Below are 24967 nucleotides of genomic sequence, written 5' to 3' on the forward strand. Positions count from 1 at the left end.
TACCATATTTTATGTAAATATAATTTCAAATATTGCACATTCAAATATGGAAATTGAATCCTAGCTGTACTATCTGTATACATCCAAAGGATGACTGGAGCTTATAATCTCATAAGGTACAGAAGAAAAGAGAGGTAGGTGTTTGTACTCAGGAAACCTATATAATCTTGGACCATTCATCTAATCTCCCTGGGTTTCATTTTCCCTATCTACAAAGAGAAGGATGTGATTTGGAAAGTTCCAGAAGTCCCTTCTAGTTCTATAGATAATATAATCTTGTGATTTCTTTCAGAAGATTTCTACCTTATCTCCTCCCACAAAGAAATAATTGCCATGAGGAAACCTAATAGGGGTTTTTCATAAGCATCAGGAAGTAGACAAGACACTAAATATATTATCAAGTAGTTTGGAGGCCAGTCAGGATGTTGTGGGCATGCACCATTGGAGTGAGGGCCTCTAAGGTTTTATATTTTAGGAATGCCCCAAAGGGTGAAAATAAGAGAAAGTGAAGGAGCAAGTTAGGAGTATAGACCCATGTGTGGAGGTCAAGGCCCCTGAAGTTAGTATGACCTGAGAAGTATAAGTGAATTCAGAATTTCTGAAGGGAAAGAATTTGTAGCTTCAAGAATTGTGTCCCTTATGAATATCAATGTGAAGCTAGAAATGGTGAAAGGCAAAAAAAAAATTAGATTTCTTAGTTCTTACTAATGACCAGGTAAACTCACTTTCAGGTGGAACAGGGAGAGCAACATAACAGAAGAAGTAGGCAGATGAAAATCTTTGTGGTCACTTGCAAATTTTGTGCACATCCTGTGCTTACTTCTATGGCTGTGACAACTAGAAGCACAAGAATTTCCTCTTCTGTCTCCCACTCAATGTCTTTTTTTCTGCCTATTTTGATATTCAGTTGAGTCTCTATTGAAGTGAGCATATTTTATATCTGCACATATCAATGCAGAACACAGGGACCAAAACTGGTGAATCTGAATCTGAAACACATGGACAGGACTCCAAAGGGTAGTTCCCTGAATTTTTATATATATAAGATTTAGAGCTGGAAGAAACCTTAGAGTCCAGCCCTCTCATTTTAAAGATAAAGTCTAAAGGAAGAAGTGACTTACTCAAGCTTACTGAGGCAGTAAGTGATAGAGCTAGGATTTGAATCTAGTTCCTTGATTCCAAATTTAGCCCTTTTTTCACTACACCACCACTGCCTGCTTCAACTAAACACCTTAGCCAGTTTAGACATCTTAGAATTCAGTGAATCCAGTTAAAGAAAATTGAAAGAAATCATCTAGAATGAGACCTGAAAAGGTAGCTGGCTACTTATCAACCTTGAAATTCTCCTGAAAAGGACTTTTGGTTAAAGAGGGGTTACAACACAAAAGATCAACTATTCTACTTCTACTTCTAACTCTAGATGTGATCACTGAACATTAATCAAGAAATCCAAACAGAAATATCAGGGAGTTCTTTCTCCAACCCAGGAATGCCCAAAAAGAAACAAGAAGCTGTAGGCACCAGAAGAGTTACCACTGAAGTATTCTTATAGAAGTCAGGGCTATCATAGTTACAAAGACCAGAAACCTATGATACCACTCTAAACAGGGAAGTCCACAGCAGTCTCCTGACCAGAAAAGTCTTCAAGTGGAAAGACCCCCTACTTGCTAGCACCTGATCAAGGAAGCCCTAGGGAGGGCAAAAGACCATCTAGTGCCCTGGCAATAGGGAAAACCCCAGGTGCAACAGAAGTGGCAGCAACCTAACTGGAAAAGTTCTCAAGGGAAATGAAAAGTAACCCAGAACATTGCCCAAGGAATATGGAAACCGCCAGAGAGACCTGATAAAGTGCCAAGGATGTCATGACTTCAGCTATTTGACCATCCTCCTCCTGTCCTTCCCACCAGACCCTTGAATTCCAGCTTTGAGTCTCCTGAATCTGATAAATGGACTTTCACTTACTTGATCTTACCAGGGCCCAGACCTCTATGCTGCTTCCAAGTCATCTCCTCACCATGCTGCAAAGGGTGCTCCCACTTCCTAACACACCTTTATGTGTAGTCTTCATTCACTAAAATGTAAGCTGCTTGAAGGTAGGGACTTGCTTGTTTGAATGCTCTATTCTTAGCATCATGTCTGGTACAAAATAAATGCTTCATAAGCTAACTTTCTCCCCCCCCCCCCCCATCTCTCTGTCTCCCTTCCCTTCCCCCCCCCATCTATTTTTCCATCAAGCTGATCAAGAAAACTCTGGATAAGATAAAAAAAAGTCATGCACAGGAGGCCCTAGGGGAAACAACAAAAATGACCCAGAAATCTGATCAAAGAAGCTCCAGGGGAAACAGAGGGAATCCAGTGTTTTAATCAGGTATGAATAACTATAGAATTCTGTCCAATGTCAGTGAAGGCTGGCAGTGCTCTGAGTTAAATAAGAACTATAAGGCAGAGAAATAGGAATCTAGGAAAAGAAGGGCAGGAACAAACAGCGAATGGATATCTAATCTAAGGGTTCAGGAAGGGAACAAAGTCTGATTCTGGCACAAAGTCTCACAACAAAAACTGAAACTAGAGATATGAATAAACAAAAGACACTAAATACCAAGAAGAAATATTATGGGTCAAGAATCACCCAAGAAGATAACCCAGAAGAAAGTAACTCTACAACAGTGCCAAGGAAAATTTCAGAGATGAAATTGGGTTAGTTAAAAGGGCTAAAAAGTACCTGGAAGATATAGATAAAAAATGAAATTATAAATTAAATGAAAATTAAAAAGGAAAGAATGTAAAAGTAGACTCAATGACCCAGAATTATTGGAGACAGATAAGTTTATTTATGTTTCTCCAAGTGGGTTGAGTTCCAGGAAAGAACTAGCAACTTGGGAGACTACAGGGAAAACTTTTATTTATTTTTTTTAGAAAGGTATTATTTATTTTGAGTTTTACAATTTTCTCCCCATCTTGCTTCCCTCCCCCCACCCCCCCCCCATAGAAGGCAGTTTGTTAGTTTTTACATCATTGCCATAGTATGCATTGATGTAAGCTGAATGTGATGAGAGAGAAATCATATCCTTAAGGAAGAAACATATATTATGAGATATAGCAGAATTACATAATAAGATAACTTTTTTTTTTAAATTAAAGGTAATAGTCTTTGGTCTTTGTTCAATTCTTTCTCAGGATACAGATGGTACTCTCCACTACAGTTATCCCAAAATTGTCCCTGATTGTTGCATTGATGGAATGAGCAAGTGTATTAAGATTGATCATCACCACCATGTTGCTGTTTGGGTGAACAGTGTTCTTCTGGTTCTGCTCATCTCACTCAGTATCTGTTCATGCAAATCCTTCCAGGGAAAACTTTTTTTTAAAATTTATTTTTATTAAAGATATTATTTGAGTTTTACATTTTTCCCCCAATCTTGCTTCCCTCCCCCCCTCCCCCCCACAGAAAGCACTCTGTCAGTCTTTACTTTGTTTCCATGTTGTACCTTGTTCCAAATTGGGTGTGATGAGAGAGAAATCATATCCTTAAAGAGAAGTCTAAGAGGTAACAAGATCAGACAATAAGCTATCTGGTTTTTTTTTTTTCTAAATTAAAGGGAATAGTCCTTGCACTTTGTTCAAACTCCACAGCTCCTTATCTGGATACAGATGGTACTTTCCTTTGCAGACAGCCCAAAATTGTTCCCGATTGTTGCACTGATGGAATGAGCAAGTCCTTCGAGGTTGAACATCACTCCCATGTTGCTGTTAGGGTGTACAGTGTTTTTCTGGTTCTGCTCATCTCACTCAGCATCAGTTCATGCAAATCAGGGAAAACTTTTAAAGGGAATGTCAAGAAAGGGGGTTAAGGAGGGCTTAGGGCAGGATGCCTTCTGTGCAAGTATAGTTTAGGGAATCATGTCAGAAATAGTCAAGGATAATTTGCTCACTACTTGGGCAACATTATTATCTCAACATTTTTTGTGTGCCTCAGTGGACCAGATGATTCTGGTTCATACCTGGGATATGAAAACTTTGACATAATATATAGGAAATGTTTACTGGACACAGAAAACGTGGTATGGAGAGATTTCAAACCAGATACTGAATAAATAAGATAGTCTCTAACAACTCAAGGAGGGTTACAAAACAAGCTTTTCCAGAGATGTGACAAAAACCATTCCATTCCTTTAAGTTACACAAGATGTAGAAAGTCAGCACAGAAAGTTTCAAGTTAACTATTTGCTTTCTATCAGGGCTGTTACAAAGCCATAACATTCCTTCAAGTTACACAAGATGTAGAAAGTCAGTATAGAAAGGTTCAAGTTAACTATTTGCTTTCTGCTAGTATTTCCTCTTCATCATTTCAGGGAATCATTGGAAAAGGAAAAATAAACTTATCTGTCTCCCATAATTTGGGGTTATTTAATCTATGGATTCAATTTCCATTTAACTCTAAACCAAACTTCATCACTGTAACCAAACCAGGAAGACAAAGAAAGAAAATATTGACTAAAATATAATATATATTTATGAATCTATATAATATATATAAATGAAAACAATTGAATAGTTAAAAAAAAAACAGAGGCTATAGCAACAAATTTAAAAGACTTCATGTTATTGTAGCCGCAGGCTACTTGAGTTCAATTCTGCCTATAAGGAATCATTATTCACACTCGGGAGAGCATGGATGGAAAGAAAATAAAAATTTATTAAAATAAGTTACAACACATAAGAAAATTTTAGGTAAAAAGAGACAGAGACAAAAAAGCAGTCAGATAGAATTGACTGGGCCAGAAAGTGAGAGGTGACTCAAAGCAGAGGTCCCACCCAGATCTTTATAGTCTTGTCCTTATCCATAGGGCAAAAGGTGGATTCCTTACTGGACTTGGAATTAGGTAGAGAGTGAAGCCTAAGGAGTCAAGCCTACACTAAACATTGAACCAATGGTAGTCAATTTCCATCTCAAGAATGGGGATTTCCACCCAATTTGACAAGAATTAACAGTCTTTAAGATTACAAATTTTGTTTCTTCTAGTACATAATTCTCTACATCTAGTCAATTTACATCTCAAGAGCAGGAAACCTCCACCCAATTTAACAAGATTTAACAGCCTTAAAGATTGCAAGTTTTGTTTCTGTATCATCATAATTCCCTATATCTTTTCCCTGCATCATTATGACCTGTTTAAAGCAGAAATTCAGGGTTGGTTCAACTTTAGGAAGACAACATATAATATTAATAGCAAAATAATAGCAAAAAGCAATAATGATTACATCAATAATAAGACTTTCATTTTCAGACACAGCCAATGTATGCATTTCCTTTGTCTGACTGTTTATTTGTTGTATGAGAAGGGCATTTTGAGATTTAGGGGAAATTGCTGGAAGAGGAATTAGTTGAAGGGATGCCAAAGAAAACAGAGAGAAAGATTAAATGATGTGACATTTAAAAAGTTTGAGAGACAATTTCTGGATAATTAATAATTTTATTAATAAAATAAAATAAATACTCAGATAAGATAAAATAAATAGATAAAATAAAAGTCAGACCTAAGAATGACACATGGTGGGGGCTCATATATGCCCTTGGGTATTCCTGAGGTGGCAATCAACTCTGATTGGCTAACAATTAATGAGAGAGTAATATTACAAAGAGAAATGGACCCACTTACTTCTAAATTGCTCAACCTTGGGCAATCTAATCAAAGAATTTATCCCTAATCTGAGTATAACATAATGGAAAGGAATTCACCTAGATAAAATGGCCTAGGTGGGGTAAAGTTTTGGGAGAGATAAGTAATATCCTTCAAAGCCTAGGCTTTGAACAAGGAAAGGGAAGAAGCCTTGATCTCCTTCATATTTGGTTATTAATAATCATTTCTTTCAATGAGAATCAATAAAGTATTAAAGAAAGAACAGAGGAGAGATAAAAGAGGTTCATTAGGAGATCCAGACAAGCATAACAGTATTAAGAAATCAGTAGGTTTTTAACACAATACTCTTTTTTTTTCTAGTCTTATTGTTATATGGAAATGTTCATGCTTTCCAATCAGCAGGACAAAAAATAAAAATAAAATAAAATAATATAAAACTAGACTGATGTCTTAAAATAAATTTGAAGTACTGATAACTAAACAGACTGGAGTTACAAAAGTGTGGTTTGTTTGTTTGTTTTTAGATATATGGAAAGAACCCACCTAGCAGACAAACTATACCAAAATAGAGTAATTCAAAAAAAGATATCTTCCATAAACATCAAGAACCAACACATTCTCCCATAATATTTGATAGACTATATAAAAACATTTAAGACCTGCACAAAACAATATTTACTGCAGTTTTTTTTCCTATGGTAATAATCATGGGAAGTAAAATGAAACTATCAAGTAATATTCCTAAGAACAGGAATTAAGAATGATGTGGTAAAAATGATTTGAGAAAGCTACTGAAGAACCAAAATCATATCTAGTTGATACCTACAGAAGATTGGTAAGCAGATGGCACACTAGATAGAACATCAAGCATACAGTCAGGAAGACTTAGTTTCCTGAGGGGAGTTCAAATTTGGCCTCAGACACTTTAGTAGCTATGTGACCCTGAGCAAGTTACTCAATCCGTTTGCCTCAATTTCCTCATCTGTAAAAAGATCTGGAGAAGGAAATGGTAAATCACTCCAGTATCTTTGCCAAGAAAACCCCAAATGGGATCACAAGGAATCAGGCACAACAGAAACAAATGAACAACACCACTCACAGTAGAACATTGAAATTTCATATATAGAAAGGAATATAGAAAACAAAAGAAAAGTACATTATGAATTCTATATTCCATCAACAATTGAAAACAATAATTGAAAGGCTAAAGTGACACAAGGAGTCAAACAGCAAAAGAATAAAATAAACAATTCAACATCATTAGAAACTTTTTAAAATTATATAAATATTTTATTTGTTTTCCAATTATACACAATGATAGTTTCTACCAGTCTTTTTTTTTTTGCAAGATTTTGAATTTTACAATTTTTTTTATCTCCTTCCCTCCTTGTATGTTGCCCCAAGGCTCAGGGTTGGGTAGCAGATCTTCCCCAGCTGATTGCTGATTAGTTGATTATCCAAAGAGAGAGTCTTTGGCCTTTTCAGCCTAAGGGTCCAGTCCAGATAATGCAAAAACAGCCCAGATCCTCCCTGGATATAGGGAGTGGACTACTGACACCAACAACATAGACAATCCAGAGAAAGCTTCTGGTATCCCACACTGGCAGGCCCAGGGAGTAATCCCATGGAGTTCCTAAACCCAATGGAGAAGGCCTCTAGGAATCTTGACACCAAAGGTCTGAGAACCAGCCCCTCCCCCCTCTCTTCTTCTCTGGGGTGTGTGGATCCAAAATCTGTTAAAGAGGCTTGATTCATATTAGTTCTGAGGGAAAGCCAGGAGAGCTTAAAAACAGTGACTGGCTTCTCTCTGCATCTTGGCCATCCATTAGAAACTTTTTTGCAAAGTCTTGAGAAAAAGAAGGAGGAAGAGGAGGAGAAGAAATATGAAGAAATATTCCAAAGATAAAGGATGTGGAAAATTTCCAGTTGTCTATATAACCTCACTAAGTCCAACACAACAAAGAAACAAGGTGAATCAAACAAGATACAGCATTAAGACATGGACAAGAGAAAGAAAAGCAGGGGTAGCTAGGTGGCACAGTGGATAAAGCACTGGCCCTGGAGTCAGGAGTACCTGGGTTCAAATCTGGTCTCAGACACTTAATAATTACCTAGCTGTATGGCCTTGGGCAAGCCGCTTCACCCATTTGCCTTGCAAAAACATAAAAAAAGAGAGATAAAGATAAGCAGATGGGGCCTAATAAGTTCCATAATTATTATTTTTTCATTATATACCATATGTCCCCATATATAAGATGCAGCCTTTTTTGAAAAATTTGGGGTCCAAAAGCCTTGGAGTGTCTTATACAATTGTTGTAGATTTTTTTTACTTGCAATTCTTACTTTTTTGAGCTTATTTTTGTGCTTATTGTTATAGATTTTTTTTTCTTGCATTTCCCACTTTTTTCCTCACTTGTTGTCTTGGTGTTCGTTGTTTCACATTTGCTACCTGTTTTGCTATGTTCTGCCCAGAAATGGCTCAGAAAAGATTTTCATATAGTGCTTAATTCAAGTTCAAAGTGATCCAGTTTGCAAAAGTGAATGGAAATCCTACTGCTGAACCTCAGTTTGATCCTCCGCCAACTGAGAAAACAATCTGAGACTGGCTATGGGAAGAAGAAACCCAGCTCAAAACACTACAGCAGAAGGCCATGAGAGGCAAGTCAACCAAATGACCTGATTTAGAGAGAGAACTGAAGAGATGGATTGAAGAACAAAGGGCAAGTGGAATTCCTGTGCACACAAAGATAGTTCAACAAGAGGCAAGAAAACTTGCTGATGAAAAAGAAGTGACTGATTACCAAGGAAGACACAAATGGTGCTTCAGATTCATGAAAAGGAATGGACTAAGCATGAGTCCATACACCAGACTTGCCCAAAACATGCCAGAAAGCTATGAGCAGAAGGTCCTTGAATTTCATGATGAATAAAACTTGAATTTAGTAACTTTATGTAATACATTTTTTCAAATTTTGGTCCCCAAAATTAAGGTGCATCTTATACATGGGGAAATATGGTAAATATTTCATTTGTTTCTCAATTACATACAGTGGTAGTTTCTACCAGTCATATTTTTGCTAATTTTTGAGCTTTACAACTCCCTCCCCTCTCCCTTCCCCTCTCCCCTCCCCAACAGAAGGCAATCTTTACATTTGTATCCATGATATGCAAAGATCAAAATTGAATGTGTTGTGAGAGAAAAAAAAAGCTCCAAAAGGAAGAAAGAAAACATAAGAGATAGCAAAATTATATAATACATAAGACAACTTTAAAAATTGAAGATAATAACCTTTGATCTTCATTTAAATTCCACAGCTCCTTCTCTGGATACAAATGATATTCTCCATCACAGATCCCCTAAAATTGTATCTGATCATTGCACTGATCAGGTGAACAGGTCCATCAAGGTTGATCATCACCTCATGTTGTTGGAAGTGTGTACACTTTCTTCTGGTTCTGCTCTTCTCACTCAGCATCAATTCATACAAGGCTTTCCAGGACTTTTGAAATCCTATCCCTCATGATTTTTTATAGAACAAACAGTAGATTTCCATCATATACATAGACCACAATTTGTGCAGTCATTCCTCAATTAATGGACATCCCTTCAATTTCCAATTCTTTGCCATTACAATCATAGCTGCTATGAATATTTTTGTACATGTGGGATTTTTACCTTTTTTCATGATCTCTTCAGTATACAGACCCAGTATTGGTATTGCTGGATCAAAGGGTATGCAGAGTTTTATTGCCCTTTAGGCCAAATTCCAAATTCCAAATTTGCCCTTTAGACCAAATTCTCTAGAAAGGTTGGATTAGTTCATGATTCCACCAACAATGCATTAGTGTAAGCTCCATTAATTATTGATTCAAATGCTTCTAAGTGAAGCATAAATGACCTGATTTAGAGAGGGAAGTGAAGAGATGGATTGAAGAAAAAAGGACAAGTAGAATTTCTGTGTATACAAAGATAGTTCAGCAAGAGGTAAGAAGACTTGCTGATGAAAAAGAAGTGACTGATTACTAAGGAGGACACAACTGGTGCTTCAGGTTCATGAAAACGAATGGACTAAGCATGAGTCCACACACACTTTGCAAAAGTGAATGGAAATCCTACTGCTGAACCTCAGTTTGATCCTCCTCCAACTAAGAAAACAATCTGAGACTGGCTATGGGAAGAAGAAACCTGACTGAAAACACTATAGCAGAAGGCCATGAGAAGCAAGTTAACCATCTTCCTCTCACATTCAAGTCTGATTATCTTTCTTAAAAGAAAATACCACATATCTACTACTAAACGATGGTAACACTAAGGATCAATATAAGTATAGATCAATATAAGTGTGTTTATATACTTTCTAAATATATAAATATATATAAATATATATATATATATATATATATATATATATATATATATAGGAGTGCCAAGGAGAGGTCAAGAAGTCTTAAAGGGTGCCAATAGCTATTTTTTATTGATTCAATAATCATTGAACTGTGCTTGAAGGTATACATTTATTCTTCCTTTGCAAGGATATGATTCAACTCCATATCCATGACATCATGTAAAGCAAACATCTTAAATAGATACAAGTATAGTGAAAATTCTAGATTCTGATGTCCATATGGAAAACTGTAGTCTACTTAAAACAAATATGATAATGTCAAGAACAATTTATATAAAACATATTATTTTTTAGGGAGACAGTAAGCTCATTATATCTTTGCCTAACTTTTAAATTCACTGTCAACTCTGCTAAACAGAAATAAATATGACTTCCAAATTAAAGAGGGGGTTGAACGAAATTATCTTAATAATCATGTGATGTATATGGAAAAATAAAGCTATATGGCTCCACAAGAAAAAGAAAAGCAGGGACAGAGCCAAGATGGTAGAGTAAAAGTGGAGACTCCCATGAGTTCTCCCCCAAACTACTCCAAATAGCTTTAAATAATGACTATAACCTAATTCTAGAATGGTATAACTGACAAAACGACTGAGTGAAACAATTTTCTAGCCCAAGACAACTTGGAAGATTCAAGGGAAGGGTCTGATATACTCATGTTAGAGAGGACCTACAGCATAACCCTGGCCACACCAGAAAGAATTGACTCTAGCCATCCAGGAACAGATTTCAGGGCACCTGGGTCCCTAGGATGACTGGATCCATGGCAGTGGTGGCAGTTTCCAGACCTCTTTGCCCAGGAATTTCCAAGGACAATTGGGAAAATCAGAAGGATAATTCTGCAAACTAGAGTGAGAGTGCAGCTCAGTCCAGCACAGGACTCAGTGCAGACCTGACCCTGGGGGACCAGGAACAGGCCTGGGGAGACATCTGGTAGCTGCTTCCAGAGTACTCAGTCCACAGATGGAAAGGGGGATTTGCCAGGGATGGGGGGAGATTACAGAGATCTCTTTGCTATCCCTGAGGCAGGACTCTGTTCCTTTGTCCACACTCAGATCCAAGTCACAATCTAGGGCCCTAGTTTCAGGAAAAGTAGCTTTACTGGCTGAAAGAGACCCTCCTCATGGCTCCAGAGCAGAAAGGAGTGCTTTTGGTCATCCATAGACCAGAGCACAGGCTAGAAGAGCAGTCTCTCATAAGTCTCTCATAAGACCTTAGAGGAATTGAGAACTTGCAGGTTTATTGGGGGGTGGGTAATCCCTGAAATCAGCTGCAAAAACCTTCAAAAGCTTGGGGCAGTGCATCCTCCAAGGTAGAGTCCCACCTTAACAAAGAGTTTAAATAAAGTCATAGACTAGGGAAATGAGCAAACAACAGAAAAAAAATCTGATCAAAGGCAATTACTTTGGTCCTATGAAGGATCACAATACACAGTCAGAAGATAACAAAGTCAAAATTTCTGAATCCAAAGCCTCCAAGAAAAATATGAATTGGCCTCAGGCTGTGGAAGGGCTCAAAAAAGATTTTGAAAATCAAGTAAGAGAGGTAGAGGAAAAATTAGGAAGAGAAATGAGAGTGATGCAAGAAAATCATGAAAACTAAGTCAGCAGTTTGATGTAGGAGACAAAAAAAATACTGAAGAAAATAACATCTTAAAAATAAGTTTGGGTCAAATGGAAAAAGCAGTCCAAAAGATCAATGAGAAAAAGAATAGCTTAAAAAGCAAAATTGGAGGGGCAGCTAGGTGGCATAGTAGATAAAACACAAGGCTTGGAGTCAGGAGTACCTGGGTTCAAATCTGGTCTCAGACACTTAATAATTACCTAGTTGTGTGGCCTTGGGCAAGCCACTTAACCCCATTTGCCTTGCAAAAACCTAAAAAAAAAAAAAAGGAAAATTGGTCAGATGGAAAAGGAGATACAAAAACTCTTTGAAGAAAACAATTCCCTAAAAAAAAATAATTCCTTCAAATGTATGCTGGAGCAAAGGGAAGTGGATGACTTTGTGAAAAATCAAGAAACAATAAAACAAAAAAAATGAATGAAAATACAGAAGAAAATGCAAAATCTCTCATTGGAAAAACTACTGACCTGGAAAACAGATCCAGAAGAGATAATTTAAAAATTATTGGACTACTTGAAAGTCATGACCAAAAAAAAGAGCTTAGACATCATTTTTCAAGAAATCCTCCAGGAAAGTTACCTTGATATCTTAGAAGCCAAGGGTAAAATAGAAATTGAGAGAATCCACTGATCACCTTCTGAATGAGATTATAAAATGAAAACTGCAGGAATATTATAGGCAAATTTCAGAACTCCCAAGTCAAGAAGAGAAACAACTGAAATATAATGGAACTAATATTTAGCAGCTTCTACATTACAGGCTCATAGAAATTGGAATATGATATTCCGGAAGGCAAAAAAACTTGGATTACAACCAAGCATCACCTACTCAGTAAAACTGAACATCCCCTTTCAGGGGAAAAGATGGATATGCAATGAAATAGGAGACTTTCACACTTTCCTGATAAAATGACCAGAGCTGCACCAAAGGTTTGATCTTCAAGTACGGGACTCAGGTGAAGCATAGAGAAGATGAACAGGAAGGGAAAATCATGAGGGACTTAATTATGTTGAATTTCTTGTATTCCTGCATGAGAAGATGATAATGATGATGTTTTTGTCCTTCATTCTTGAAAAAGACAATGACATCAGAGAGTGATGTTATGATAAGCACATGATTTGGGGGTTTTTGTTTTTTAAGAAAAATTTTGGGGTGGCTAGGTGGCACAGTGGATAGAGCACTGGCCCTGGAGTCAGGAGTACCTGAGTTCAAATCTGGCCTCAGACACTTAATAATTACCTAGCTATGTGGCCTTGGGCAAGCCATTTAATTCCTATTTGCCTTGCAAAAGCCAATAAAAAAAAAAAGAAATATTTTATTTATTTTCAATTTTACAATTTGAACCAACCCTGCATTCCTGGAATAAATCCTATTTGATCATAATGTATTACCCTAGTGATAACATATAATTGTTTTGCTAAGAGTTTATTTAAAATTTTTGCATCTATATTCATCAGGGAGATAGGTCTATAATTTTCTTTCTCTGTTTTAACTCTTCCTGATTTAGGTATCAGCACCACATTGTGTCATAGAAAGAGGTAGAGTTCTGTCTTCACCAATTTTCCAAATATTTTATGTAGAATTGAAACCAGTTGTTCCTTAAATGTTTGATAGAATTCACTTGTGAATCGATCTGGCCCTGGCGATTTTTTTATTAGGGAGTTCAATAATGGCTTGTTGAATTTCTTTTTCTGAGATAGGGTTATTTAGGTATTTAATTTCCTCTTCGTTTAACCTGGGCAACTTATATTTTTGTAAATATTCATCCATTTTACTTAGATTATCAAATTTATTGGCATAGAGTTGGGCATGGCATAGAGTTGGGCAAAATCATTCCAAATTATTACTTTAATTTCCTCCTCATTGGTGGTGAGTTCACCTTTTTCATTTCTGATACTAGCAATCTGGTTTTCTTCTTTCTTTTTTTTAATCAAATTGACCAGAGGTTTATCAATTTTATTGTTTTTTTCATAAAATCAGTCCTTGGTTTTATTTATTAGTTCAATAGTTTTCTTGCTTTTGATTTTATTAATTTCACCTTTAATTTTTACAATTTCTAATTTGGTATTTAACTGGGGGGCGCTAATTTGTTCTTCCTCCAATTTTTTTAGTTGCGTATTTAGTTCATTGATTTCCTCTTTCTCTAATTTATTCATATAAGCATTTAAAAATATAATATATACCCTGACAGCTGCCTTGAGTGTATTCCATAGATTTTGGTATGTTGTTTCATTATTTCCATTATCTAGTATAAAATAATTAATTCTTTCTATAATTTGTTGTTTGATCCACTCATTCTTTAAAATGGGGTTATTTAGTTTCCAATTAGTTTTGGGTCTATATCTCCCTGGTCCAATATTGCATGTGATTTTTATTGCATTATGATCTGAGAAAGATATATACACTATTTCTGCCTTTCTGCAATTGATTATTAAGTTTTTATGCCCTAGTACATGGTCAGTTTTTGTGTACTTGCTATGTACTGCAGAAAAAAAAGAAAGTATATTCCTTTCTTTCCCCATTCAATTTCCTCCATAGGTCTATCATATCTAGGTTTTTCTAACAATCTATTTACTTTCTTAACTTCTTTCTTGTTTATTTTATGGTTAGATTTATCTAAATCTGAGAGCAGGAGGTTGAGGTCTCCCACTAGTAGAGCTTTGCTGTCTATATCTTCCTGTAACTCCTTCAACTTCTCTGCTAAGAATTTGAATGCTATACCATTGGGTGCATACATATTTAGTATTGAAATTACTTTACTGTCTATGGTACCTTTTAAAAGGATATAGTTTCCTTCCTTATCTCTTTTAACGCTATCTATTTTTGCCTTCACTCTCTGGTTGTTTGTTGGAGTAGAGTGGTTCCCACAGCCAAAGCCTCCGGGGCTAGTTTGGCTCTCACCTGCACCCACTGGCTGTCTGCACTCTATGCCTGGCACACCCACAATCCTCGAAGACAGACCTTGAGGTAGGTACTCTTCTCCTAGCTTCTCTTTCTGGGTTTTGTTGATCAGATTTTTATAAGAGGTTTGTTTCATATTATATATGAGGGAAGATCAGGAGACCTTAGCACAGGGGCTGCCTTCCTTCTTCCATCTGGGCTGGAAGTCCCCACATGATTTGTTTTTTAATGAGGGGGTGCTATGCTAAGTCATCAGTCATATTTTCTCCTCCAGAACCATCTTAATTCGGTGGCCAGATACGAATCAGAACAACTGGAGATGACCCTAGATGCAAGGCAATCAAGGTTAAGTGATTTGCCCAAGGTCACACTGCTAATGTCAAGTGTCTGAGCTTGGATTCGAACTCCTGTCCTCCTGACTTTAAGGTCAGTGCTCAATCTACTGCGCCACCTAACTAACTCTTATAAACCTTATCATTTATTAGGGAAGTTAGATGGAGCATATATAGACAAGGTACAGGAGGGAGTTGAATGTGAAGGTATAATATAATTAAAAAGATGGAGCTAATGGGAAGAAAGGAATGTATCGGAAGAAAGGGAAAGGAGAGGCAGAATGGGGTAAGTTATTTCATATAAAGAAGGTAAGAAAAAGCTTTTGCAGTGGAATTGGAATCAGAGAGGGAATAACATACACAGTCAATAGGGTATAGAAATCTATCTTACCCCAGAGGAAAAATGGGAGAGGAAAGGGATGGAAAAAAGGGGATGGGGAGAGAAGAGGGGATAAATATGATAGGAGAAAGGAAAGATCATGGGAGATGCAGCATACTTTTGAGGAGGGACAGGGTGAAAGGAGAGAGAGAGAGAGAGAGAGAGAGAGAGAGGAATAAATGGCATAGGGGGAATACAATGGAGGGAAATACAGCTAGCAATAGCAACTGTGTGAAAAAAAACTGAAACAATTTCTCTGATGGGTTTATGATAAAGAATGCTATCCACCCCCCCCAAAAAAAAACAGATGGAGAGTCAAAGGTAATAAGCATCCAAAGGACACAGAGTATTAGAGGAAGAGCCTTCTGAATAAAGATGCATTTGTACTTTAAAAGAAAAAGAAAAAGAAAAGCAAATAAATGACATCAAATCTTTCTCCCATGATAGAAAAATGTCATTTGAACTTAAAAAATATAAAATTCTTAGTGTACTAAGGAGTGATAAAGATGTCAAATTTGAATTTGGAGGTCACATTGAACCAGCAGATAACTCTCCCAGATAAAATGCATTGAACATTAAAAGATCGAGAAGGCAATGACTGAATGTAGTAAGAGATTTACTGGTATGGCATGCATGCTTTGGTCCCTCCTAAGGGCTGGGAAGACCATATCTCCTCTCAGGGTACTAGAACACCTGGATGGATAGGGGTATTTATTTGTATTGGTTCAAGTTGTATTCCTCCCCTTGTTAGGGGTCTGCCACTAGTATTCTAATTCTTTTTACAAAAGATTATTTAGGGGTAGCTAGGTGGCACAGTGCATAGAGCACTGGCCCTGGAGTCAGGAGGATCTGAGTTCAAATCCAGCCTCAGACACTTAATAATTACCTAGTTGTGTGACCTTGGACAAGTCATTTATCCCCATTGCCTTGCCAAAAAAAAAAGATTATTTACTTCAAAAAGATAGTGAAAGCATATATATATATAAAATTAATAGCCTTTCTTCAATATACACATGCTCAAAAGATATGAACAAACAGTTCTCAAAGAAGAATTACAAAGTATTCACAACCACATGAAAAAAGCTCCAGGTCATTAATAATAAGAGAAGGGCAAATCAAAATAAACCTCAAGTTTTTCTTCACTTCCTGCAAATTGTCAATGATGATTAAAAAGTGTTGGAGTGATTGTGAAAAGATAGTCACACTAATACATTGTTGGTGAAGTTGTGAAATGACGCAACTATTTTGGAAAAAAATTTGAAATTATGTAAATAAAGTGACAAGGACTCTTTTAACTCAGAGACTCCACTGGCTTATACCCAAAAAATGTTATTATTAACAAGAAAGTCCCCAAATACATCAAATTGTTTATAATAATACTTTTTTGTAATAGCAAAGGATCAGAAACAAAGTAGTTGCCCATCAATTGGGTAATGTCTAAACAAATTGTGGTACATAAATGTAATGGAATATTATTGTTCTATAAGAAATTACATATGTGTTGAAAACTGAAAATCATGAAAGTATTTATAGGAACTGATGTAGAGTGAAGTAAGCAGAGCCAAGGAAACAAGAAACACAATAACTACAATGTAAATGGAGAGGATAACTACAAACAAAAAAATCAAAAGTAAATGTGATAAAAAAAAATTATAAAGCTCAAATATAACTTGGATGAAAATATATGGGAAGGCATCCCAAACCCATCCATTTGTGGAAGTGGGAGGTCCACAGATGTTACACATTACACATATTTTCAAACTTTTTCAATATATCAAATGCTGATTTTTTTCTTCTAAAAATATACTATTAATTATATGGAATGACTTTCTGGGAGAGGACAGGGGAAGAATATCTGAGATAACTATGGTAATAGAAGAAATAGAAAATATCAGTAAAAACTTAAACAACAATATAACAAGAGTAAACATGACTCCCTTCTCTGCTCAGCACTTCAGGGACATATTTTATATATATATATATATTATAACTCTGAGAAAATAAACTTGAAATTTAGCTCAGTTCCTCCATAACAACGACCCCTCTAACTTTATGGACCAGATACAGCACAACTTCCAAAGGATTCAACATCTCAGCTATCACTAGGCAAGGGTCCCAGAGGTCCTTAATGTTGCTTTTGGGAACACTAATGCTGACTGAGAAATCCAGCCTGGAGTCCGGCTCCTAGATGCTTCTACTCTCCTGATCTTTGAAAACTCTCAAGGTCAGCCTGACCTTTTACTAGATGCCATGAACTAAGAACTCTCAAAATGAAACCAAAAGAGAATGAATCGACAGAGGAAGTAGCTGAGGTTGACATCTTTTTGAATGCTTTCACAGTCATTAAAAGAGTTTCTTTTACAACACATGGTAAACTAATTAAACCCAGTTACAGAATGTATACATTCTTTCCTAAGATCTTCCTTTATGAATTAACCCAATCATCCTAAATCCTCTATGTGAAGAGATAGCAGCAGATTCTTTAAGCATTCATCAGACTCTCATTAGGCTAGCATCCTGAAATCAAAGCTAAATAAGGAGAATACAATGAAAGCAATTAACATTTATGCAATACTAGCATTCATGTATATATTTGAACTATCAAATGGAAAATAATTGATTTATAAAGTATCCTAACAAAATTTTGTGTGATATTAGCAAAATATTGAACCCATCTTGCTAAGGCAAGTAGAGAAAACTGAACACTTCTTTAAGATAAAGAAGAAAGAAGACTGATAGACATTCTTAGAATATCTGACAAATGGGTCAAAAACCTTTACATTTGGGCTCTTGTAGCTAAAATTATACATCAGAAATCCTCTATCTTACATAACTAAAAGGACAACAAATCTCTATTCTGGAATTAAAGACTATAAAATATCTTAGAGAATCCAAGCAGTAAACTGTGTTAAAACAAAATCATTACTATATTCCAAATTGTTGCCCATAATTGCCTGGACACAAAACTTTATAATAGTTTCAAAGAGATTTTTTCCATGCCAAACATTTATAACTCCAAACCACATGGGAACAAAAAGCTTAAAAAAAAAAAAGAGGCCTAGCCAGAAAGCAAAGTCATGTGGAAACAGGACAAGATACATACATTATCACTGTCATTTCTATTAGTAGTACTCTCAGTCAGCCTACAGAAGATGAGTTCCCATTGCAATATTTTTATCAACTACAAAAGGCATTTATTTTATCACCTGTGCAATTGTCCATAGAATATATAAGTATAAATAAATAATAAGATAGTGACTAGTCCCAGGATTATTTTGATCTGGACCTGACTAAAGATGATGAGAACAATATTATCATCATCATCATCATTTCTTTTTCATATCATATATTGAACTTACAGGAAAGCAAATTTCAGTTCATTATAAGGAGAATGATTTTTAATAATTGGAGCTATTCAAAAATAGAATTTTGCTGTTGTTTAGTCTTCAGCTCTCTCGTGAACTTCAGTGTTCAACTCTCTTATGAAATTTGGGGTTTTCTGGGCAGTGATTTGCCATTTCCTTCTCCAGATCATTTCACAGATGAGGAAGTTAAGGCCAACAGAGTTAAGTGACAGTTACTAAATGTCTAAAGTCAGAATTAAACTCAGGAGTCTTCCTTGCTTCCAGGGCCAAACTTTTATCTAATGTGCCACCTAACTGTCATATAAGGATATATGAAAAAATAGATTTCCTCAAAAGATATTAGGTCCTACCACCAGATTTATGAAGTGACCTACTGTGCCATTTTATGATTAGGGATTTGGAAGGTAGAGCTTTGGCAGTGACCTAACATAGAAAGTAATGTGATTTAAGGGATAAGGTGAAACAATGGCAATGGACATAAAGCCTTGAAATGGGAACTTGTAAATTGGAGCTTTGAGTACTGACTTTATTATTTACTAGCTGGATAAATTTAGTCAAGTCACTTCACCAATATGAGCTTCAAATTTTAGACTCATCTACAGAAACATCTTCAAAGGTTACTTCTCCCTCTAATACTTTGTGATTCTAGGTCAGAATTAGGATCACAGATTCAGAGCTTTAAGAGATCTCAGAAGCCATGAAACCTAGTTTCCCTATTTTATTAATCAGGAAAGTTAAGTGATTTGTCCAAAGTCACATAGGTAGTAAGCATCAAGGGCAGAATCTGAACCTAGCTCCTCCAGACTCAGATTGACCCTGAGGGTATCTCCAATTCTCAGAGCAGTGAATTACAGGTTTGGACTAAATAAATTATACTTTAATACTTTCATGATACCTAGTTTGTAGTTGCTATATCTCATATACACAGACATACACACATATACATGCATATATATATATATATATATATATATGTGTGTGTGTGTGTGTGTGTATATGTATATATGTGTATAAAATTATATATATATATACATATATATATGTATTTATATATATACATATATATGTATATATATATATATATATATATATATATAAACATTTGTAAAGGGCCCAGTCCTTAAGAACAAGAGCAGTCTTTGCCTGCTGCCAGTCCACATGGAGATTTAGAGAACCTGGTTCTAGAAATGCTTAATGAAAGGGTCTCTTCCTTTTCTAATTTAAAGCATATCCAGGTTTAGTATAATTATTTCCTGTTGACATATTGCATAAGGTGACTTTTAGTGGGTTGTTGCTGAGGGTGCATAGGAAAGACTCAAACAGACAGTTTCCTTCCTTCCTTGGTGTGAGCATGGAAAGAATTGTTTTATGACTCAAAGAAGGGAAGAGGTAGCAGAGGCAGAAACAGCAGCATCTGCCTATCTCCCCACCTTGTTGCAAGGGCCTCTGAATCCAAGCTGCTGCTGTTTTTTCTGTTTCTTTTGAATTATTTTTCCCTGATCTCAGGTGAATGGGCATCAAAGATGCAATGAACCAAGTGACAGCCTTTTGAGCTTGCAGTCACCAGAGATCCAGCAAATGTAGTCCACAGGAGAGTTTTCCAGTAGCAACAGTAAACAAGTCTAGTGAGAAGCCAGTCTGTGAGAGCTGTCAACAAGAATGTACTAACCACCTACTATGTGATAGACATTAATGCTAAGTACTGAGAATTGAAAGAAAAGCAAAAATATACCTGTTCCTTAAAGAGTTCATAGTTTCATGGTGAATAAGATATGCAAATGACAATGCATAAACAAGATATGTTGGGGAAGAAGAAAAGGCATGGGAAAGACTTTTTTACTGAAGATGAGAGGTTAGTTGAGACTTGAAAGAAACCAGAGAAGCCAGAATGGGGAGATAAGGGAGAGAATTTGAGGTTTAGGAGATAACCAATGAAAATGCTCAGTGTTGATCCAACCTTTCTGGAGAGCAATATGGAACTATGTCCAAAGAGTAATAAAAACTGATCATACCCTTTAACTAGAAATTCCAATTCTAGGTCTATACCCAGGAGACATCATAAAAAATGGGAAAAGTCCCACATGTTCCAAAATATTCATAGCAGTTCTTTCTGTAGTGGCAAAGAATTGCAAATTGAGGGGATGCCCATCAATTGGGGAATGGATAAACAAGTTGTGGTACATGAATACTATGGAATATTATTGTTCTATAAGAAACCATCAATGGTTGGACTCTAAAGAAGCATAAAATGAATTATAGGATCCAATGCTGAGCAAAGGGAGCAGAATCAAGAGAAAATTCTTCACATTAACAGCATTGTAGATTGAACAACCTAGATGGAAGCAGCTGCTCTCAGCAGTTTAGAGAGAGCTAGGACAACTGTATTAGACTATGGACAATGTTATCCCCAGAGGAAGAAAAACAAAACACATGCACATACACACACACACACACACACACACACACACACACACACACAAAACATACCAAAACATACCAAAAAAAAAAGAAAATGCTCAATGTTGGGAGATGAAGTATTTTGTGTGAGGAACAGTGAGGTGGCCAGTGCCATTGAACTTTAAAGAATAGGAAGCCACTAGAGTTTATTGGATAGGAACATGATATAGTCTTACCAAAGCTTTAGATGGATACATTTGGAAACCAGGTGGAGAATGGACTGAAGTGGGGAGAAATTTAAGAAGAGAGATCATACAGAAAGTGATGAGAATCTTCCCCTGGCTGGCGGCAATGTCAAAGGAGAGAAGGGAGCATATACAAGAGATGTTATGAAGATAGAATCAACAAAATTAGGAGATAGATGGATAGATATTTCATATTTCACATATTGTATAAGATGACTTTTAGTAGGTTGTTGCTGATGGTGCATAGAAAAGACTCAAACAGACAAAGTTTCTCTTTCCTTGTGAAACAAGGAAAGAATTGTTTTAAGACTCAAAGAAGGGAAGAAATAGAGGCAGAAGCAGCAGTATGCTGGAGAGAGATAAATCAAACTACGACAACTAAATTGTACTAATCGAATGGCAGAATCTAAGAGTAATAGGAAGAATGGAAGTGTTAGGGAGGAAGGTATGGTACATTCAGTTTAAGATGTCCAATAGACAGTTGAAGATATTTTTGAGGCAACACAGTAATAAATATTGAGTGGAAGGGACACAAACCACAAATGCAGATCAAGGATGACAAAAAATTAGGGAACCCATAATATTTTAGGTCAAGACTCAAGTCTAGGAGATAGAAGATCTTAACAGATTCCTGACTGAATAATTCATAAAACTATTCCGTGTTTTTCAAAAAGCAAACTTCAGAGGGAAGGGCATATATAACATTGTGAAAAGGTAAGAGACAGGGAGAGAGAGAGGAAGGAGAAGAGAAGGGGGGGAATGTGAGGAGAAACTTTGACTTAAAAACAAGATTCAGATTCCTCACATTAACAAAATCATATATTGGTGTACAAATTCATAAAATTTATTAAAAGTCTTCACAGTTAATCACATCCTGAAATCAGTATATGCAAATGCAAAAAAGTCAGATTTCAATAGACATGTCAGTTTTTTTTAATAACCAAAAGTGTAAAAAGTTTTGACCAATTCAAGGGACTGATGATGCTGCAATTATAGTTCTTATGTACTGATATCAGTCCAATAGACTGAGCTATCACCTTCTTTCTCCCATCCCCCTAAATATACATACTCAATCAGAAGGAGATAATTTGTTTCTCTCTCCCTCTTAGGTATTTTGTTCTTGGCAGCTTGCTAGTGAAAGGAGCTGTAAATCATTAACCAAATTAACTTCTAAATCATAGCGAAAGCACATTGAGCAAACACACACATTATGACACAGTCTACACCGAAGACTTAATACTAAATATTATGTAGGAACCTTTCCTGATCACTCAGGGTTATTACCTTCTCTTCATTAGTTACCTCCAATCTATCCTGTATATATTTGCTTGTATGTAGTTGTTTTCATGTCTCCTCCATTAGTCTGTGAGCTTCTTGAGAGCAAAGAACTAGAAAATATCAGAGAAGATTAAAAACTAGAATTCTACAAAATGTTGCTTACAAAAAATACACTTGAAATACACTTAAGGGGCTGGAGAAGAATCTATTATGCTAGAGCTGAAGTTAAAGAAAACCAGGAGTAGCCATAATGATCTTAAACAAAGTGAAACAAATATAGATCTAATTTCAACTTCCAGTACCAAGGTGGCAGAGTGAGGAAGGAACTCTCCCTCTCCCTAGAAAACCTCTTCAGAATTGATCTAAGATTAGGGAAGCAGGTTATCAGCATAACAGGAAAGGTGTTTCACTAGAGTAGGAGGGGAATCAGATCCACCACAGCCCCTGCCTTCACCAACCTCAAAACAGGGAGCCTGCAGCAAGTCCACACCTGGGGCAATCCACCAGTAGACCCTGCCCTCCTGCAAGGCAGTCCCATAAGCCAGTGAGCAGTGTGTGCAACACAAGCAAGGCTCCACTTCAATAAACCTCATCTCCAGTACAAGCACCAGCATGGCCTTGACCCTATAGTTGACCAGTAATGAAGCCTTCCCCGAGGGCTGGCCAACAGTGCTTCCATAGCAACCCAGCAGTAGGACCCTGCCCAGGTCAGCAGCTAAACCCCAGCCCCAGGGGAGGCCAACAGGGAGCATGCCCCAAGCCAGAATGGAAAACTACCTTCTAGAGAAAGCATGCAGCTAAGCCCTGAAGCCCAATGAAAGCCAGAAGATCATGAAGCTCAACACCAAAAGCTTGGAATGATATAGGATCAAAGCCTAGCTCTCGCATTAAAACACCAAATCACAAAAAAAGGGCAGAAAAAATGAGCAAAATACAAAAAAAGACATATATAGAAAGTTCCTATGGTAATAGGAAGGATCAAGGCATAAACTTAGAAGAGGATAATAGTGTCAAAATAGCTATATGTGAAGCTTCAAAGAAAAATGTAATTTGGTGTCAGGTCCCCCAAAAATTACTATAAGAGTTTTAAAAAGGATTTTATAAAGCAAATTAAAGAAACAGAATAAAAGTGGTGAAAGAATTACAGTAATTTAAGAAAATCATGAAAAAAATGGATAGCATGGAAAAAGATATACAAAAACTTGCTGAGGAAAATAACTCCCTAAAAAATGGAACTGGCCAAATGGAGAAGGATGTACAAAGGCTCACTAAAGAAAATAATTTTTTAAATTGAAATTGAATAAGTGGAAACTAATGACCCTATGATACATCAAGATATAATAAAACAAAATCAAAAAAAGTTTAAAAAAACTGTGAAAATTCTCATGAGAAAAACAACTGACAAAGAAAACAGATCCAGAAATGATACAAATCATTGAACAACCAGAAAGTCATGCACAAAGAGAAAAAAGAATAAAAACTTGGGCAACATCTTTCAAGAAATTTAATTAAAGAAAACTGCCCTTAAAAGGGGCAGCTAGGTGGCATAGTGAATAGAGTACTGGAATCTGAAGGACCTGAATTCAAATCTGACCTCAGACACTTAATACATAATTAGCTGTGTGACCTTGGGCAAGTCACTTAACCCGCCACTGTCTTGTAAAAACCAAAAGGAAAAAAAAGAAAGAAAAATGCTCTTATATATTAGAACCAGAGCTCAAGATAGAAAATGAAAGAATCCACTGATCACCACCTGGAAGAGATCCTAAAATGAAAACTCACAGGAATATCATACCCAAATTCCAGAGCTCACAGATCAGGGAAAAATTATTACAAACAGTCCAAAGGAAACAATTCAAATGTCATGGAGCTACAGTTGGGATTAAATAGGATTTGGCAACTTCTACATTAAAAAAAACCAGAGGACTTGAAATATGATATACAGAAGGCAAAGGAGTTAGGTTTACAATCAAGAATCATTTGTCCAGCAATATGAAATATAGTCTTTTTGGGGGAAATGGACATTTACTGAAATAGAGAACTTTTAAACATTTCTAATTAAAAGACCAGAACAGGATAAAAATTTTGACTTCCAAATAAAAAAATAAAAAATAAACAAGAAAAACATAATACAATAAATTTAAACTACTTATATTTATAAATTTTAACAACATTAATGTCATAAGAACAATTAGAAGGAGTATATGTAAACAGAGGGTATAGATATAAGATGACTTTGATGGGATGATACTCAAAAAAAACAAAATAAAGGAATGAGAAAGAATAAGGAGGGGGGAGATCGAATTGAATAAAATATTCCACATAAAAGAGACATGAAAGAGCTTTGTCCATATTCAGACCCTGGTCGCAGTAGGGGCCCCAAACTACTACCATAGCAG

The 24967-nt window shown here is 36.2% G+C and overlaps 1 protein-coding gene across 3 annotated transcripts in view; it reads right to left on the reverse strand.

The window, feature by feature from the left end:
* The window catches only part of SERPINA6 (serpin family A member 6), a 96145-nt gene extending 73037 nt beyond the window's left edge, over positions 1-23108 (reverse strand). The window contains exons 1-2 of one of the 3 annotated variants that reach the window (XM_074235485.1): positions 23027-23108; positions 22593-22678 (exon numbers count right to left, since the gene is read on the reverse strand). The gene's annotated coding sequence lies outside the window, so the exon portion shown is untranslated. Of the gene's footprint in view, positions 1-22574; positions 22679-23026 lie in introns of all 3 variants that reach the window. The other 2 variants (XM_074235484.1, XM_074235486.1) reach the window with 2 other exon arrangements.
* Positions 23109-24967: the final 1859 nt, after the last annotated feature.

This window comes from Macrotis lagotis, chromosome 4, assembly GCF_037893015.1.
Source record: "Macrotis lagotis isolate mMagLag1 chromosome 4, bilby.v1.9.chrom.fasta, whole genome shotgun sequence".
NCBI classification, from domain to species: domain Eukaryota; kingdom Metazoa; phylum Chordata; class Mammalia; order Peramelemorphia; family Peramelidae; genus Macrotis; species Macrotis lagotis.